This window comes from Arvicola amphibius, chromosome 3 (assembly GCF_903992535.2).
Source record: "Arvicola amphibius chromosome 3, mArvAmp1.2, whole genome shotgun sequence".
In the NCBI taxonomy this organism is placed as follows: domain Eukaryota; kingdom Metazoa; phylum Chordata; class Mammalia; order Rodentia; family Cricetidae; genus Arvicola; species Arvicola amphibius.
Window position 1 is genome coordinate 44,089,347 of NC_052049.1, and position 18,901 is coordinate 44,108,247.

At 43.0% G+C, this 18,901-nt stretch overlaps 1 pseudogene; it reads right to left on the reverse strand.

The window, feature by feature from the left end:
• LOC119809209 overlaps nucleotides 1-16,807 on the reverse strand; it is a 28,133-nt pseudogene extending 11,326 nt beyond the window's left edge.
• Nucleotides 16,808-18,901: the final 2,094 nt, after the last annotated feature.

The following is an 18,901-nucleotide window of genomic DNA, read 5'->3' on the forward strand; positions in this document are numbered from 1 at the left end:
TTCAAACTAATAATTGTATCGGTTCATGTTCTGTTGCTATGACAGAATGCCAGAGGATGTGCACCTTGTAAGGTTGTTTTGCTCACAGTTCCATGCTTGAGTAGCTCCATTGGTTTGGCCCTTGGAGAGGACAAGATGGTGGCCTTTTGCTTATTTTTTGGTTTCTCTTATGAGAAAAATCTACAGATTTTTCTGTCAATGCCGTTTGGGGTACAGTTCCACTCAGTTCTTTGGGAGTAGATTTGCTAAGTCACAGAGTATATGTGCTTTCAGGTTTGGTCAGTTGTTAACATATCTATATGACCCAAAATGAAGAAGATGCAAGAGAGGACACAGGGCAAAGCCTTGTTCCCTAGTACAGTCTGTACTTGAGTTCTCTCCTCCAGGAATGACCGTACCCCCCCCCTCCCATGTGTTCCGGCAGAACAGCTCTGCTGTAGAATCTGTAGCCTGTGCTTTCCACCAGGGTTTCATAAGGCACAAACTTTCCTGCGCCTTGCTTTTTTTCTCAAAATCTCTGTTTAGTGGGTGTTTGCTTGTTTTCGAGTGATCTGTATTAATGGTTCAGAGCTTCTCTATCCCACCAAACCGCTTGTCTTGTTTGGTATTTTTGCACCCCTGAACTGTTATCTCTGGGGTTAAAAACTGATGGGGCGTGTTAAGATTTTACCTTACTACATAAGAGTGCCTGTGTCCTCACACTCTCAAGAGAGTAATAACTTAGCAAGCTTTTGTTGTTGTTTCTTTTAAAGATAGGGTCTCACAATGGAGTCCAGGGTGGTCTTAAACTGTTGCTGTTACTGCCTCTGCTTCTTGTGTGCTGGGATTACAGGCATGCACCACTACACCCGGCATGGTAAATTTCTAATATTTTCTGATATTTGCTAGTCCTTAGGTAGAAAATAGTACTTTTTTTGGATTTTGGTTTTGGTTTTTTGAGACAGGGTTTCTTTGTACAGCCATGGCTGTCCTGGAACTTGTTCTGTAGGCCACGCTGGCCTCAAACTCACAGAGATCTGATGTAGAATATTATTTTAGCTAGGCAAAGATGTATTATTTTTTTATGTTGAGTATGTTTTAATCTGCTGACCTGGTCTGTCACCTGGGTACCCTGTCCTTTTAAGAGACAAGCCCCTCCCCTTCTTCCACCAAGACAAGTGGATCTCCTGCCTCCTCCCTAGCCTGTTCTCTTTCTGCCTCTCTTCTAAGAAGGTAATTACTGCCTCTCTCTCTCTCTGCCTCTCTCTTCTCCTCCCTCTCTCCTTTCCTCTTCCCCCTTCCCTTTCCCCTCCATAACCCACTAAATAAACTCTATACCCAAACTCTCTCTGCATGGCATATCTGTCTGTCTCTCACTCGCCGTGGTCTCCAACCCACCAAGAGGACCCACCAAGGCCTTGGGTGACCTGCTGCTGCCCCTTGTGGGACCGGCCTCCAGTCCCCCATATGTTTATAAATGATGACAGAAGAATATTACTTTAACTGTGTAGAGGTGTGTTACATTTATTTATGCTGCATTTGTTTAATTTTGTGAAGATGTGTTGCATTTGTTTCACCTTGCCTGCCTAAGGCACCTGATTGGTCTATTAAAAAGCTGACCAGCTAATAGGTAGTCAGGAGAGGGATAGGTGGGGCTGGAAGGCAGAGAGAATAAATAGGAGGAGGAATATAGGCTCAGGAGAAGAATGAGAGAAGAGATAATGAGGGAGAGAGAGAGAGACACGCCCAGGGCAAGAAGCCAGGCAGCTGCCAGAGAGCCAGACATGAGAAGCAGTGAAAGTTAGATATACAGAGGGAAGGAAAAGTAAAAAGTCCAGAGGCAAAAGGTAAATAAATAGAAACAGGTTAATTTAAGTTGAAAGGGCTATCCAGAAACGAACCTAAGTTAGACTGAACCTTCAAAACTAATAAGAAGTCTCTGTGTCATGATCTGGTTCGTGGCACAAAAGGAAAAGCCTGGCACAGAGATCTTTTTGCCTTCTGCCTCTGAGTGCTAGGATTAAAGTCATGTGCCACCACTGCCTGGTAGAAAATAGCATCTTACTTTAGCCTCAGACACTATATTTTTCTTTATGTGAGAAAGATCCCCTCCCAATCATTTTATAAGAACTTTCTCTAAGAATTCTTCTTTTCATTATTTACTTTGCCTGAATGTTCCCTGCTCTTTCCAGAAAGTCTGGGATCACTAACCACAATCCAGCCACACTTTGGCCATAAATATTTTAGTTGATTTTTTTAATCGTTTTCCTATGATTTAACTTTTTTAAATTTATTTTTTTATTTTATGAGTATGGGGTGTTGCGTATGTTTGTGTAACTATGTGTGTAGCACCTGAAGAAGCCAGGCACCCTGGAACTGGAGCTAGTCACAGGTGGGCAATGGGAATTAAACCCCAGACGTCTGCAAGAGCAGCAAGCGCTTGTGATCTTTCAGCCTTCTCTCCATTCCTCTGATGAAAATTCAATGGTAGTGGTGGCAGAGAATGAGAGAACATTACAGAGACATACATGTGTGCAGATTCCATGATGGAATTCCATTATTCTGTGTGCTAGCTTTAAAAAAGGCATACAGTTTAAAGCTAGAATAAGCAATTGTATCATCTGGCTTGTCTCATTTTTCCCAGGTAGAATTAACAAGGAGATTAAAAGCCAAAAAAAAAAAAAAAAAAAAAAAGAAATACAAGAATGTTGTGTAAAGGTGGTAAAAATGTCGAGTAGTTTGAAGCCTGGCTGATTAGTCTTTGAGCAGCCGGAGTGTTAGAAAAGTGTAACATTACCCTCAAGCTAGCAAAGTCACCTTAAATGCCATCACTCCAACAAGAATACTCTAAGTATTACGAAATAAGGTGAACTCCAAATATCCGTTATGTCTGTGGGCTCCATGTCTATGAATTCAACTTACCATGATCAAAAATGTTTGGGGGAAAAATTCATAACATTTCCCAAAACAGACCTTGAAGGTGTTACAAGTTATGTGCTACATCCAAGAGAATGAAGTGATGTGTAGGCATTTATGGTGGTTTGAATAAGAATGGCCATCACAGGCTCATATATTTGAGTGTTTAGTCATCAGAGAGTGGAACTCTTTGATAGGATTAGAAGGATTAGGTGGTCTGGCTTTGCTGGAGGAAGTGTGTCACTGGGGGGGGGATGGGCTTTGAGGTTTCAACCGCCCATGCCAGGCCCAGTCTCTGGCTGCCTGTGGATTAGGATGCAGCTCACAGTTACTACTCTAGTGCCTGCCTGCATGCTGCCATGTAAACAGAGACTGAACTTTTGTTTCCTGGCTGCCTAGACCCGAATAATCACACAGAAACTATATTAATTACAACACTGCTTGGCCGTTGGCTCAGGCATATTTCTAGCAAGCTCTTACATCTTAAATTAACTCATTCCTATTAGTCTATATATTGCCACATGACCGTGGCCTTACCTCATTTTCTACATGTCTTGTTTCCTTAGTGGCTGGCATCTGACCTGACTCCACCTTCTTTTTCTCTGTATCTCTGCTCAGATTTCCTGCCTGGCTTTACTTTGCTAAGCCATTGGCCAAAACAGCTTTATTCACTGGCCAATAAAAGCAACAGACAAATAGACAGAAGAACATTCCACATCCCGGCCATGCTCCCCTTCATGATAACAATGAACTAAATCTCTGAAACTGTATAAAGCCCTAATTAAGTGTTTTCTTTTATAAGCATTACCTTGGTCATGGTATCGCTTCATAACAGAAGAACAGCGACTAAGACAGCATTGTGCTATTAGAACAAATGCAAAAATGTTTAAAGTCCATGGGAATGTATGTGTATATTACATTTGAAGTGGTACAATGTTATAGAAGGGAAAAGAAACTCTATAAAGTCTGGTATCCAAGGTGGTGTCTGGAAACCGATCTCTGCCGGATTATTTCCTAGCGGCTGCAGCAACCACAATTCTCTTCCTTTCTCCCTATCCTCATTGCATTGGTTTGTTTATTTGTTTGTGTGTGTGTGGAAGTGCACATGTCATGGTAAGCATGTGGAGGTTAAAGGACAACTTGTCTGAGTAGTCTCTGTCCCACCCTGTGAGTCCCAGGGACTGAACTTGGCTCCTCAGGTATGATCTCCAGTTTCTGTACCTGCTGAAGCATCTCGCCAGTACACTAGACTCCTCCTTTTGCATAGCTATAATTTGTAGTGTGGACATTGAGGGTCTAAATATGTAATGATATCTTTGTAGCTTACAATGATTTTTTTAATGTTTATTTATTTATTATGTATACAATATTCTGTGTACATGTATGCCTGCAAGCCAGAAGAGGGCACAGATCTCATTACAGATGGTTGTGAGCCACCATGTGGTTGCTGGGAATTGAACTCAGGACCTTTGGAAGAGCAAGCAATGCTCTTAACCACTGAGCCATCTCTCCAGCCTCCACTTACAATGGTTTTTTGAGTAGTTTTAGAGGAACATTGCATATCTGTTATTATATTGTCTCTACCTTGGTTAAAACTTGTGTTCTCATTAAAGACATGGAAAAACATATATGTTTATATTCCATATGCTTAATGACTAAGCAGAAATGCTCATAGACCCTCAGACAGACAGGCTTAGTAACACTACAAAGAAACCCAGAACCACTTTTTACATAAGTAAAATCAATTTTTAAATGTAGGTATGTTTTGGGTACGGGTCTGAGAGGTAGATAAATTTCCAGCTTTGGTATCAACAGTGGACCTTACTCTGACTTTCCCTTTGTAAATGGATATGGGTTCTACCCTTCACCTGCCTCCCAGAAAATGCTTTGCTGTACCCATTTGTCTACACCTGAACATGGGAACCACAAACCTGGAGCTGAGCTAAGGAGTCTCGTTCAGACTAACAAGATCACAAGCCAGGAACAAGTCCTCAAATGACAATTCATGAGGTAGGCTGTTGCCAGAAGAGAACAAAGATTCTGAGCTGGCAAGATTACTATATGGCCAGCATCTCCAGCTTTGACCTTAGTTTCTTTATGTGTAAAATAAAGGAGTTGGTATAGAAAGTTCAGTCTTCACTCTGTAAACCGCTTCCACAAGTGGGAAACACAGCTTTGTCCAAAGCAGGAGGGAAGCCATGTTCTTAGACGTCAGCTTTGTGACATCCTTCTCTCATGACAGCAGGACAGTTCCATGCGTTGAAACCAGGCGTTCACCACTGGTTCCTGAGTGACTTTCCTGCTTTTGTGAGTTGTCTGCATACACTTCCTGCAGAGAGACCGTTTTATTAATAGTAGTAGACAGTCCAAAGCAATACACTTCTTTGACCCATTACTATTTTTGTCTTTGGGCATGTCTCAATATGTTACTTGGTTAAGAATAGTTTACTTTTCATTGTGCAGTTGTTAATGTGAATTTCATTTTGCTCAAATTGCAAAGGACCTGGCTACTATAAACCCTTGCCCAAATTCATGTTTCTCACACATGTTTACTTATTCCACAGCCCTGAAGGATGGGCTGCTATCAAAACAGGATACAAACATCCTCTGAGCATAATTTTACCCCAACAACTGTTTGCTCTTCCAACATCTACAAAATGCTACCACTATAGCCATCATTTCATATTTATTATGTATCTACCAAATGCTAAACCTGTGGCAATGCCTATATTCACATTATCTTATTAGAGCCTAGAACCTACAACACCCTCATGGTAGGTACCTTTTGGTGTTGGTTTGGAGGCCCTGACTTTTTTTAAAAGATTTTATTTTTGTATTTCTCTCTCTCTCTCTCTCTCTCTCTCTCTCTCTCTCTCTCTCTCTCTCTCTTCCGCCTCTCTCTCTCTTTCTCTCTCTCTCTCTCCTCTCTCTCTTTCTCTCTCTCTCTCTCTCTCTCTCTCTCTCTCTCTCTCTCTCTCTCTCTCTCTCTCTCTCTCTGTGTGTGTGTGTGTGTGTGCCTATGCCTGTACACATGCACACAGATGCCCTTGGATGCCAGAAAAGGAATCTGAGCTGGAGTTACAGTTTGTTGAGATCCACTGAATGTGGGTTCTGGGAACTGAATTTGGATCTTCTGCAAGAATAGCTAACTGCTCACAGTGGTTTGAATGAGAATGTCCCCTGTAGGCTCAAATGTTTGAATTATTGGTCCCCAGTTGATGGACCTGTTTGGATAGATTTAGGATGTGTGACCTTGTTGGAGAAAGTATGTCATTGGGGAGGGCTTTGATGTTAAAAAAAAAAAGTCATGAGTCATTCCTTGTTTGTCCTCTCTGCTTCCTGCTGGCGGTTCCAGATGTGTGCTCTCAGTTTGCTTCTCCAGTTGTGGTGTCTGCCTGCTGCCACACCTCCCACCACGATGGTGAAGGACTCTCTGTAGCTGTAAGCCCAAATAAATCCTTCCTTCTATAACTTTCCTTGTCTGGCGTTTTATCACTGCAGTAGAAAAGTAACTGGCACACCAATGAACGTGTTTGGGATACATTTTTATTCTATCCCAGGGTGCCTTCAAACGTATGACCTTCAACCCCTTTGTTTCTTGAATTACATGGATGTGCCACAAAACCTGGACCTACAGATCCTAGTTTTCTGTGCATTTTGAATTAGGATCCTAAGTCCTAGAGATGGTACCTATCCTGTTCAAACTGACATTGCACATTGTGCTGCATGGTAGCATTTACCCGGACTGCAAGTCGCTTGCAACCTCTCTACTACGCAAATGCAAGAACTTATTATTTTTATGTGGTAATATACTATGTAAGTAGTTTCCATGATAAGGTAGCATGGAAAGCACATATTCTTCCAAGTAGTAATTTACTAACATGTTTAACTCATATTTCTGACATTTTAAAAGAAATAGTGTTAAATAAAAATTTTTCTAAGAGGTTAGAGAGATGGTTAAGAGCACTGGCTGCTCTTGTAGAGGACCTGAGTTCAGTTCCTAGCACCCACATGGTGCTTAAAACCATCTGTAACTCCAGTTCCAGGGAATCCAATACCTTCTTCTGGCCGCTGAAGGGGCTAGGAGCACACAAAGATACGCAGACATATATGCAAGCAAAACATTCATACACATAAAATAAATACATCTTTTTAAAAAAGACTCACAGAAAATCATTTTCTAGGGAGAGTTGATTCTTTTTGAAATAGGACTCAGATCTCTTTTATTCTGTAAGACATCTGTTTGAAGGACATAGGATTTCCTAATGTCAAATGGGGAACTGTTTTCGTCTAGAGAATTTACAATTCATATTTAACTCAAATAAATTTGATGTGGAATAATTACTCACTTCTAAGAAGCCTTCAGAGCTCATGAGAAAAGAGGTGGGTACCCAAGCCTGTAGGTATTATTGTTCATCTGTAATTAGATTAAATAACTCCTTAGTTTCTGTTTAGTCCATGGTCTTGGCCCTAAGCCATTATTTCACTTAGTTTTCCATGCTTATAAATAACCCTCTCGAAGTGTGAATAGCTGAGCCCTTCTCTTATTAGACCCTTAGCATCTTTGCAAGTAGGTGTTGAGAAACTCGTGGTCTATGTGTAAACTGGCATTTGCAGCTCACTTGGACTGAATTTTGAGATGCAAAATGGAAATAATAATTATACTATACTGCCAAGGTTTCCTTTTGAAAGACAGAGTTATGCTATGTAGGCCAGGCTGGCCTTGAACGTGTGATGCTCCTACTTCAGGATCCCTAGTGCTGGGATTATGGGCTTGCATCACCAAGAGTGCATGAGGTACAGCCGGTAGTCTGCTGGAACCAGTTTGGACAGGCTGGTGAAAGCTGATTGGTAAGCATTCAGGAATGTTGTGAGTGCCCTGGTGGCTTTGCTAACTTGACATCAGACATAACAGCAATGCTGCAAATCAGGCTCTCCATCCCCTGCACCCCAAACCCTTCCCGTGTCTCCGCCCTCCACACAGGTTTACCAGCGTACTCCTGAGCAGAGCCGCGCTGTTAAAAGAGAGGCTGGAAAGTGAATCCCAGCCATCTGTCTCCTCATGCCTAGAAAGCGGCAGCCCTTGCAGCCTCCATCACCGTCCCAGGCATATGTGAGACTCTGGGATGCCGATGTTCAGATAGATCTCTGTTCTCATCTCTGAAGGTTAGAAGCTCTCCTTAGGGCGTCAGCTGCTGCTTGGCAATGTCAGGTTGGCATGGAACACAAAAATACCCTAAGGTCTGAGGCAAGGAGTGACTCATTCTCCCAGTCATCAGGGGACATTCATCTCTCCACATGACAGGACTTTCCTTCCGGTATCACCAATCACAGTGACTGTGTTTGAAGATTTTATGGTTCCAAGATAGGAGAAGAGGGTGGGGAGGGAAGAAGGAAGGGGTGAGAAATAAGATCTCAGGCAACTGAAATACCTGAAGAATGTTCTCCACTGAATCAGGCTGTTTGGTTTTTCTCCTAAAGTCTTATGGAAATCCTGCCTCCTTGGCTTGCCAGCCAGGCCAGACCTGTTCTAACTGGTAGATTTCATCTGGCAGAGGATGTTCTGAGAACGTTGCTTGTTTACTTCGTTTGTCTTCCGGAGACTTATGGGCCTCTGTTTGCTTTCCCTGGATGTAGCAAGATGCCTGACTCAGGCTCTGAGTAATTCTGGTCTTTCACCTTTGGAGGTCAAGGTATAGAAATGACTTTAAACCCTGGAAAACAATCCTGTGGCTTTTCTGAGAAAATGATAGCAAATTCTCCCGACTATTAGTATCAAGTGTTTAGACTGAACCTAGTGAGATGGCCCCCCAAATACATAGTCCATCTCCTACTGCCAGGCCTAAATGCTTTCCTGAGAATCTCGGGATCAAATGCAAGCCTATCAGTTATCTTTATGGGGTATGCTGACATGGAATTCAGGACCTTTAAAATTAAAAATACCTAAAACAGAAATTCTCATTTGCAGCTTACAGTAGAATTGCCCATGGGGCTTTTAAATATCTTGGTACTCAGGTCATACCACAGATCAATTAGATGAAAGCTGAGGTGTGTAACTCAGACACTGGCTGCTTTTAAAGGTTCTCCAGTTGATGTAAAGTTTCGTTGTGCTGGTGTCTGAGACCCACCGACTCAACACAACACTCAGTTTTTGCCCAGTGTGATTTATTTTCTGTTTAGTCATTCTTCCTAATATATTATGATTCTTCATTTCCTTGGTGTCTGGTTCCCCAGTTGTTTCTTTTAGGACTTTAAATAGACAGTGAATCATGCATTCGAAACAATAATCTGATGGAAGCAGGCTAGCTACCTCACACACCACCGCGATGATCCTGTCACAACCTTGCTCAACAAAACCCCCCATTAATCAGACCTAGTACTGAAAATAGAGAGAAAAAAAGCATCCAAACCTCTTCTTGGAGAGCAGAACTTACTGAAAAAAAAATTTCTAAAGAGCGATTTAAAGTTGTATATTAAATTATAATGTTTGTATTTATGTATTCATCAACTCCACTCTCAATAATTACACTTAAAAATAACTGGATAAGTACACAAAATATAAGTACATTATATTAATATCTTTTCTAGATTTAAAATATTTTGTTTGTTTGTTTTTGTTTTTCGAAACAGGGTTTCTCTGTAACAGCTCCGGATGTCCTGGAACTCATTTTTGTAGACTAGACTGGCCTCGAACTCACAGAGACCCGTCTGCCTCTGCCCCCTAAGTGCTGGGATTAAGGGCATGTACCACAACGGCCTGATTTTAAATATCTTAACACATGAAAGCCTTGAGGTGCCTGAAGCTAATCAAAAACTTCCGAAGCTTATGTTGACACACAGTATTTTACCCCATGGGTTATTGCCGAGAGAAGTGTCAAGTATAATTACATTTATGCTAAATAGCAGCTCTGTGTTTTCAGGCATTTAAAAAAGGTTGTTTTCAAACTAACAGCGATTATATCTGAGGAACAAAATAACAGTACAGCAACAAAGTGAAACTTTATTCCTTCTGTAGTTGGGTATCGGGGCTTTTTAAATGTCCAAGTTTCTATAACGTGTGCATAATTTAAACTTGTTAAATTGCCTCGTACCACTTTCTTCTATAGAACAATGTCTAAATTCTTACGCTTTACACCTAATACACACACCAGTTTGTCCTCAGGTGACTTCTGGCCAGTCTTTTAGAAATGTTTGTTGTTGGAGTTGGGTTTCAGCTTCCTGGGTCCTCTCTGGAGCCCAGCTGTTCTCAGCACAGTGGACGTCCTCTATGTGACCTGGGGGAAAGCCCTCTCTTTGCCGGCAGCGTTCTTACTGCACTCAGGGAATGCAACCGAGCTTCCCGCAAAGGACGCCGATATTACATTTTATAGCATTCAGTACACAAGATAAGACCGTCAAAGGAAGGAATGACTCCTTGGTGTAAAGTCCACGGCCCTGTTGAGTTTAATGTTCTGTTCTCCTTTCTAAGGAGACATACTGCGTATCATGCTGGGCATTGTGGGGACTGGATAAGATGGTTGTGAAGAAAGCCCCTCGCTGAACGGCAGGGCGTAGTGTCTCATAGGTCGCAGAGGGCTACTATTGTGACTTTTTAAAAAAATTTATTAAGTCAACTTCTGGATATATATGCCACATATTTTAGTGTCTTTCCCCAAATTCTGTACAGTGGGGCTAATACTTGTTGATGTCAATGAAGCTATGATATACATATGGTAGTAACTTTCAAAGGAATAGTAAACCACTTAGTTTAGACAATATTATGAATTCGAGGGGACAAGAATTAAGTATTAACATAAAATTATAATGTGAAAACACCTGTTGACAAAAATTATATGTAAAATAATATTTCTTTAGTAAAATACAGAAAAGAGCCCTCACCCCTAGAATCCTATTTGGGCAAATCTGGTTGATTTCTCACAAGACATTAGACAAGAATAGTAAGTTATTTACAGAAGACACCAGATGAATTTGGTTTAATATCTTTTTGGCAGATAGCATTCTGCTTTCACAGAAAGCCCCATGTGTTCTAGAGTAGTAACATATGGGACTTGGTATGCTACGGAAGTGGCGTCCCCTCAGCAGACCACAGCAAGACTGACCAAGTCTTGATGTGTTTGGCCCCTTGTCTGAGTCCAGCGTTAAAACTCCAGCAAAGCCGCTGCTCGCCCAGCTAGAGCAGGTTCTGACCTCACTTAATCTCACCGGACAGACGTGATCTGTGTGGCATGGCCCGGTGCCATTGAGTCAGCTGGATCACCTGATACAGTACATTGCCCTAGGAATAAGAAAGTTGAAGTGTTATTTCATCTTTGGAGACCTAGCCAATAGTTTTGCTGAACATGGCTGTTTATTTGGTTTGTGTGTCCAGATAGTTCTTCACAGTTTGACTTTGTCTCTCAATTCTGAATGCCAGCCCTAATTAAACCTGTTTTAGGAGGACTACTTTGAAGGAAAACAAAAACAAAAACAAACAAAAAACCTGATCAAAGTGTGATCCATTTTAAAAAGATACACAGATGCCTTGTATGTTGTATTTAACCATGTAAAGCATTAGGTGGGGGATGCAACTCGGTTGGTACTTGCCTACCATGCAGAAAGCTCTGGGCTTGGTAATGGGCATTGCATAAACCAGGTGTGATGGCGCATGCCTGTAATCCAAGCACTCTGGAAGCAGGGGCACAATCAGAAACCCAAGGTCCTCCTTGGCTACAATAATGAATCCACTATTGTATAATGGATTAAATTGAAAATGGATTAAATGGAAAAATTATTGTATAATAATTAAATTAATATTATAAATCGTAAAGGGACTAGTTCAGCCATCTTTGTCTTTGCCATCTCTATCCCTATGGCCTTCTCTCTGGTCCTGATGCTGTACTTAGACCTTGTGCTGACTAAGTACAAGGGTCTTGTGAATGCTGCACCACTGAGCTATGTACCTTTGGCTCTAATTTTTTAGAGAATCAAAGTTCCTGTCTAGCCTCTTGATTATCCAGTATTTGTGTGTGTGTGTGTGTGTGTGTGTGTGTGTGTGTGTGTTTTCTTAAAGACTGATGTAGTCTGGGGCTGAAGAGATGGCTCAGCAGTTAAGAGCACTGGTTGCTCTTCCAGAGGACTTGGGATATTCCTAGCACCCACACAGCAAGTCACAACTCCAGTTCCAGGGGACCCAATACCCTCTTCTAAACGCAGCAGGCGCCAGGCACATATGTAGCACACAGGCATGTGTGCAGGCAAATACTTATACATGTAAAACAGCCAAATTAATTTTATAGATAAGAATGAGGCCCTCACACTGACTGACTGACCAGTGTATGACTTGAGCACACTCACATTAAATGCATAAAATGTTAGAGAAAGGTGGAGCTCGAGAACTTTATAATAGTCAGCAGTGAACAAATCAGATTGTAGAATTATGTGTTTGGAGAATAGTTCTGTTCCAGGAAGAAGAAAGGAACCAACACCCCTGGATACTGGCATAAACAAGGAGGAAAACATGGACGACAGTTGACATCAATAAACCGAGGATGAACACAGCGTGGAGTGTGGCCAGAGAAGAGGAAGTGGTTAGCTATGTCTTTAGAATCTTCTATTATAATTATTGTATTAAGCGTATTATTGTCCATCCAATACATGGCTTGGATATTATGAATACTGGAAAGTGGAATCTATAGGAAATTTATCAGAATTAGCATAAGAATTTAATAGGATTGCTGAATTAAAGGCCAAAGCTCATTGTATTGCTAAACACTAATAATGAAATACCATTTGTAATTGGCAACCCTAGCTTCAATATACCTGGTAAAGAATCTAACAGAAAACATGCAAGACCTAATCAAAGATGGAAATTTTTTTTAATGCCATCAAAGAAAAAAATGGTATCAATAGAGATATATAATTTTCTGACACAGGAAAATTCCATATTTAAAAAAAAATATTTTCAGCTGTGTGTAGTTGCAAACGCCCATAATCTCAGGTGTAGGGAGGATTAGGAGTCCGTTCAAGGTCATCCTCAGCTACGTGACAAGTTTAAAGGAAATCCTTTCTCAAAAACAAACAAGGGGTTGGAGCGACTGCACAACCGTGAAAACCACTCTCCGCTCTTCCAGAGAACCCAAGTCCACTTCCCAGCACCCACATCCGGAAGCTCACGACTGCCTATAACTCAAGCTCCAGGAGCGTCAACACCCTCTTCTGGCCCCATCAACGCCTGTACATACACACTGCACAAATATACATGGAGGTACACACATGGACACATGAGTAAAAAATAAACCTTCAAGATAAGATCAAGTGATAGTAATACCAGTTTTCACAAAATTGACCCCTGAGGTGCAGTAATGAGGACAGTGTGTTGTTGGTAGATGGGCAGGCAAAACATGGAACAGAGCAGAAACTGAAGAACCAAGACAACCTACAGAAGCTTGATTTGTGATGAAGAGTCATACAGAAGATGAAGAGAATTATCTTGCCTGAGGTTATATCCCCAGCCTAGGGTAGCCTGCTTCCCATGACTACTGTAGCCGTAAAACGCCCTCTAAACACAGATATTCTAAAGGATGGGAGATCAGCATTCCTCATGGAGAGAGCCGAGGCTTTCCTGGGGGTTGCACCACAGTTCCACTGGCCCTTCTCTCCAGCCCTGCTTATTCCTTTCCCCTTCATGGCTGGTGATCTGAATGTGATTCCATGGACATCTTCTGGCCCACTCAATTCTTTCCTAGATTCTCCTTCCCTGGGGAACTCATCTTGTAGGGATGTGAGAGGACAGGAGGGCAGCCATGAAAGCTAAGAGTGTACCTTACACCTCACACTGCACACCAGGGTGTGCTCCGGAGCGCTGTTCATACTCAACCCATCATGAGAATTCTCCTTCGGGAATGAGGGGTCATCAAGGTATAAGGGCATCTGGGTATTAAAAGTGCTGGCAAAAATAATCGCAAGCAAGCACCAAGATCAAAGATTGGGCTTTTAAAATCAGAGGCTCATTTGTCGGGAAGCTAAGTGCGCAGGGGTGAGGGTAAGCCCAGTGAAGTTTGCCTAGGTCAAGGGCAGTTGCTGATCTGTAGAGGGGAGTCTATAGTGAGCTCCGACGCTGGAATAGAGGACCTGTGAGAGCCGTAAGTGGGGCAGTGCCGGTACTGTCGACTGTGATTCTCCAGCAAAACAGCTGGTGTCTTCATCAGATCAGCTCTGCTCTTTGCACAGCTGCCCTGCCCACAACCACATTACTGTTAACATTCTATCACAGGTGGGAGTGGGGAGGTTGTTGAACCTTCACCTGAGATTCCATCACCTCCTCCCAGACATTTGTTTGTAGTTCTGCCTCAGCTGCACTTGGGGAAGGGGTTGACTCTGGCAGTACTGGAGTTTATAGGTCAGGAAGGTTAACTAAAGGGATTCTGTCTATGTGGCTGTGAGAAGCCGTCATTCATGATGGACGAAGACGTCGCAGTGTGGTAGCTTTGGAGTCACCCATGCTCCTGTAAACAGTCCCTCATCTATGCCTTGTAAGTAAGCCCAACCAATAAACTCATTAGTTCTGAGGCTGAACTTTCATGAAATTATACTTTGGTTTGTTGTTCGGACCTTGTAGTGGGTAAGAGTCCCTCCCCAACTCCGGGAAGGAATTCTTGAAACAACCAGTAAAGTCTTTTGGCTGCCAGAGCAGAATTTATGCAGGTAAGAGGACAAAATGTTAGCACAGACGACAGAGGGCCTAGAAAGCTGATTAAAACAGTGCTGTAGTTATATTTTAAGTGGGTGGTGGTACACGCCTTTAATTCCAGCACCCAGGAGGCAGAGGCAGGCGGATCTCTGTGAGTTCAAGGCCCCTACATGAGCTCAAATCTGTTTTTAAAAAGAAACAAAGCTCACACAAAGGTGATCCCAGCACTTGGGATCCCATGCCTTTAATTCCAGCACTAGGGAGGTGGAGACAGGAGCGATATGGCTGGGCAGAGAGAGGACTATAAGGCAGGAGGAGACAGGAGCTCAGAGTGGTCTGAGGCAGTAGTCTCAAGTTTCATAGAGAGAGATTCAGTCTGAGGATTCGTAGGGACAGGATTGCTCATTTGGTCTGAGCACTGGTAGAGGTAAGAACTCTCTAGTGGTTAACTGCTCTGCTTTTCTGATCTTTCAGCATTAACCCCTGTATCTGACTCCAGGTTTTTATTATTAAGACCAATTAGAGTTCGTGCTACAGAGTGCACATTTACTAGGCAGAGTGGCATGTGAGAAGTTAAGGCGGGAGAATCAGGAATTTTGAGGACAGGTGACTGGATGGCTCTGTGGTTAAAGAGCACTACCTGCTCTTCCAGAAGACCTGGGTTCGATTCCCAGTGCCAACATGGTGCCAACAACTATCTGGAACTCCAGTTCCAGGGCATCTGCTGCTCTCTTCTTGCCTCCTCAGACACCGCAAAACGTGATGCACATAAACACATGCAGGCAAACTACCCATACATATTAAAATGGAAAAAAAAAAAGAATTTGAAGTCAGCTTGAACTATATAGTGGGTTTGTGGCCAGCCTGAACTAATAGCAAGACCTAGTCTCAAATAATGATAGTACTGATAATAATAATAATGATAGTGATAAGCCCTTTTAACATTATGCGCATCTTGGGGCTGGAGCGATGGCTCGCTGGTTAAGAACACTGGCTGCTCTAGCAGAGGACCTGGGTTCTGTTCCCAGCACCCACATGGTGGCTCACAACTCTCTGTAACTCCAGTTCCAGAGGACCCAATACCTTTGTCTGACTTCTACAGGTCCCAGACATGCACGTGGTATTCACACACACATGCAGGCAAAACCCCATACACATAAAATAAATGTAGTCTTTTTGGTTGTGAATCTAGCTTTTTTTGATGACTGAGCCATCTCTCCAGCTCCGAAAAAAAATAAAATATTAAAAAAGGAGACAGTAATTATACAGTCTCACCCATTGAAAAGAAGAAGCACAAGTGAGTTCAAGAGAAGTCTCAGGAGGCGCTTCAGGAAGGTAAACACAGGCAGGGCCTGTCCTTGGGAACTGCCTTCTCACCGTTGTACCCATGCACTCGCGAACCACACGAAGGAACAAAATTGCTTTTAGCTAATGGCATTGGCAAGTAGGACCAGTGAGCCTGGAATAATCTCTAAACCGAATTACTGGGCTCTTATTTGATTGCTCAGTTTGGTGCTGGTCTCCAGTGACCGCAGCGTGTACTCCCATGCAGCTGTTGTTTCTGACAGCATTGTTGTCCTTGCATGCTAAAATGGTTAATGTTTATCCTTAAATGACTGCACGGAGTGCCGCTCTGCCCAGATTACAATGGCATCTATGTCTGATCTCAGACAAACCGGTTTTGTACTCGCTGATCTGAAGATTACAGCTAGCAATCCCGTTCTGCCATTCTCTTCGTTGCGCTCTGCCTGCGACACCCTGTTTTTTTATCGTCGAGCTGAAAGCCATGCAGTAACAGACAAGATCTTGTATCCTGGAAAGGTTCAATATTGCTTTTGTTTTGAGTGCCTGCTCCCTCCTTGTGGGACACTGGATTAAGCGAATGAACCTGCCTTTTCAGCTGACTCCCTTGATGTGTTCCCTGGGTTTTCTGTGCCTTCGATGCTGTTTCTCAGTATTGCTCTGGCTCCCTTTCCTGAAACAGGGCCTCACAACCCTCACCTGTAGTTCAACCCCACTGCTTTCTTGGTTGCTACTCCCGTTCTTGGGCAGGGAAACCACAGACTCATGTTGCTCAAAATCGCTGCTGCTTCCCAGTAGTCCTGCAAAGTATCCTGGCCTGGTCCCATAGCTTTGCCCTGCTTCATTTAGGGTCCAAATTTGCCCACTCCCACATTTGGGGAAATGGAGTGTGCCCTTGCATCCAGTGGCCAGTGAAATACCGCGCATGCTATGTGCTGCCATTTGGTACCTCTGCCCCTCCCTCCGTTTCACTTTCAGAGGAAAGACCAGCTCAGATGTAACCTGGCCAAGGGCCTTGGCTTACATAACATGTGTAAGGTGCAGGTGAGGAATGAGAAAAGAGAAATGAGTTTTAAAATACGTCCTTTTCCTATGTGTGATGGCAAGTCCCATGCAATCCTAGCACTTGGGAGGCGACGGTAGGAAGATAGCAAGTTTGAGGACAGCCTAGGCTGTTTTGTGAGTTCTAGGCTAGCCCCAGAAACTTACCCAGACTCTGTTTTTTAAAAAGTACTATTTTGGACCCGGTTATGGTGGTACTCCTTTAATTCCAGCATGCTGCTAAAGGCAGAGGCAGACACATTTCTGAGTTCAAGGCCAACCTTGTCTACATATTGAGTTTATACACAGTGAGACTCTGTCCCTCTCAACACTCCCTCCCCAAGTGCAGATTTATGCTAATAGTTTTTGAGGCTTAATATGTATATATAAAGTCTATAGATGATGGACGAAAGGTAGGTTCATTAGAGGTCTTACATATTGAGTGGATTCACATAATCCTTACCCATGTTAAAATGATGCAGAGCACTTCCTGCAACCCTGAATGTGCTCCCGAATCTTTCCCAGGTGGTACCCAGCACTCTGTCCTCCTAGACCCGGGGTTGCTACTTTAGAGTGTCACCGTCTTCTTTAGTGTTGCTGTTCTTGAACTGGGAGCAAGGATTAATCAGTGTATTCTTTCCATGTCTCTGTTCCCAGGCTCCTCAATCAAGATTCACCAATGTTATATTAAGATTTTTTTTTTTTTAAATGCAGGATCTTGCTACTTAGCCCAAGTGAGGCTCAAATGCCTGACCCGCCTACCTCAGTCTCTCACATTCTGGGGTTATAGGTTTATGTCAAATACACGTGACAAAAGTGTCACCCAGGTTGTCATTTGCCTCTCTGCATGTGCTACTCCAGCCAGCTTTTCTTTTAACTGATTGAATTTTCTTTGGTTTACTTCTCCTCAGCCCATCTCATAACTGGAATGAAGAAATCAGGATTCAGTCCTGGCTTAGATTCAGAGCAGGATCTCAGGCTAGGTCTTAGGTCAGGAGAGGTGTTGCTGCAGCTCCCATACAATCTTGCCTAGCTCCATAAATGAAGAGTGCACGTTGGCTTTAGACCAAAGATTAAAAGTGACTTTCCTGGCGCTGCTGTCATTACACAGGTGACTCCAGAGCTTCCTGCTCTCCTTCTACTGCTGCCGTGTTCCACAGACCTGCTGGCTTCTTGCTGGTTACATTCCTCCCCTGAACACGATACCTGCCTAGACACGTTTCCACCCGGCCATACAATCTATGAAAGTCTAACTATAGATCCTGCTAATTCCTGATCAGTTGGCTGCTCTCCCTCCTGAACACAGAGCAAAGGAGTGGAGATGACAGAGCAGATCCACTGCTGTTCTTCAAAAGTGAGCCCCACTGGTGTGCTACGGCATCCTGATTTTGAACACTGAAATTGTGGGCCTCCGAGGATGCATTAGCTTTCTCACAGTTTCTTCCATGCGGTTAGCCATAGTCCTCTCCATCCTCTGCATGGAGACACAGATTAGCTACCATTAGCCTAGTGCAGCGGTTCTCAACCTGTGGGTCATGCCCCCTTTGGGGGCTGGAATGACCCTAGCCTAAGACCATCTGCATATCAGGTATTTACATTATGATTCACAACAGTAGCAAAATTACAGTTATAGAGTAGCAACAAGAATAATTTTATGATGGGGGTCACACACCACAAGGACTGTATTAAAGGGTCGCAGGGTTAGGAAGGTTGAGAACCACTGGCTTGGTGGTTTCTTATTTTTGTTAGGCTGAGTTTATTCTGTCTTGAGTAAAGAACAGCGTGAAAGAACTCAGACTCCGGCTATCCCCTCTTGGGTTTGCTTTGTTGTTTGCAGTACCACGTGTCAAACCCACAGCCATGGTCTGTACTGGATACAGCGCTCTGCACTGAGCCACATCCCCAGCCTCCTACCTGTTAGCTCTCCGTCCTAGACTTTTCCCTTAATGGCCAGCTTTCTTTTCCTAGCGAACAGCCCACTATTCATTTAACCAT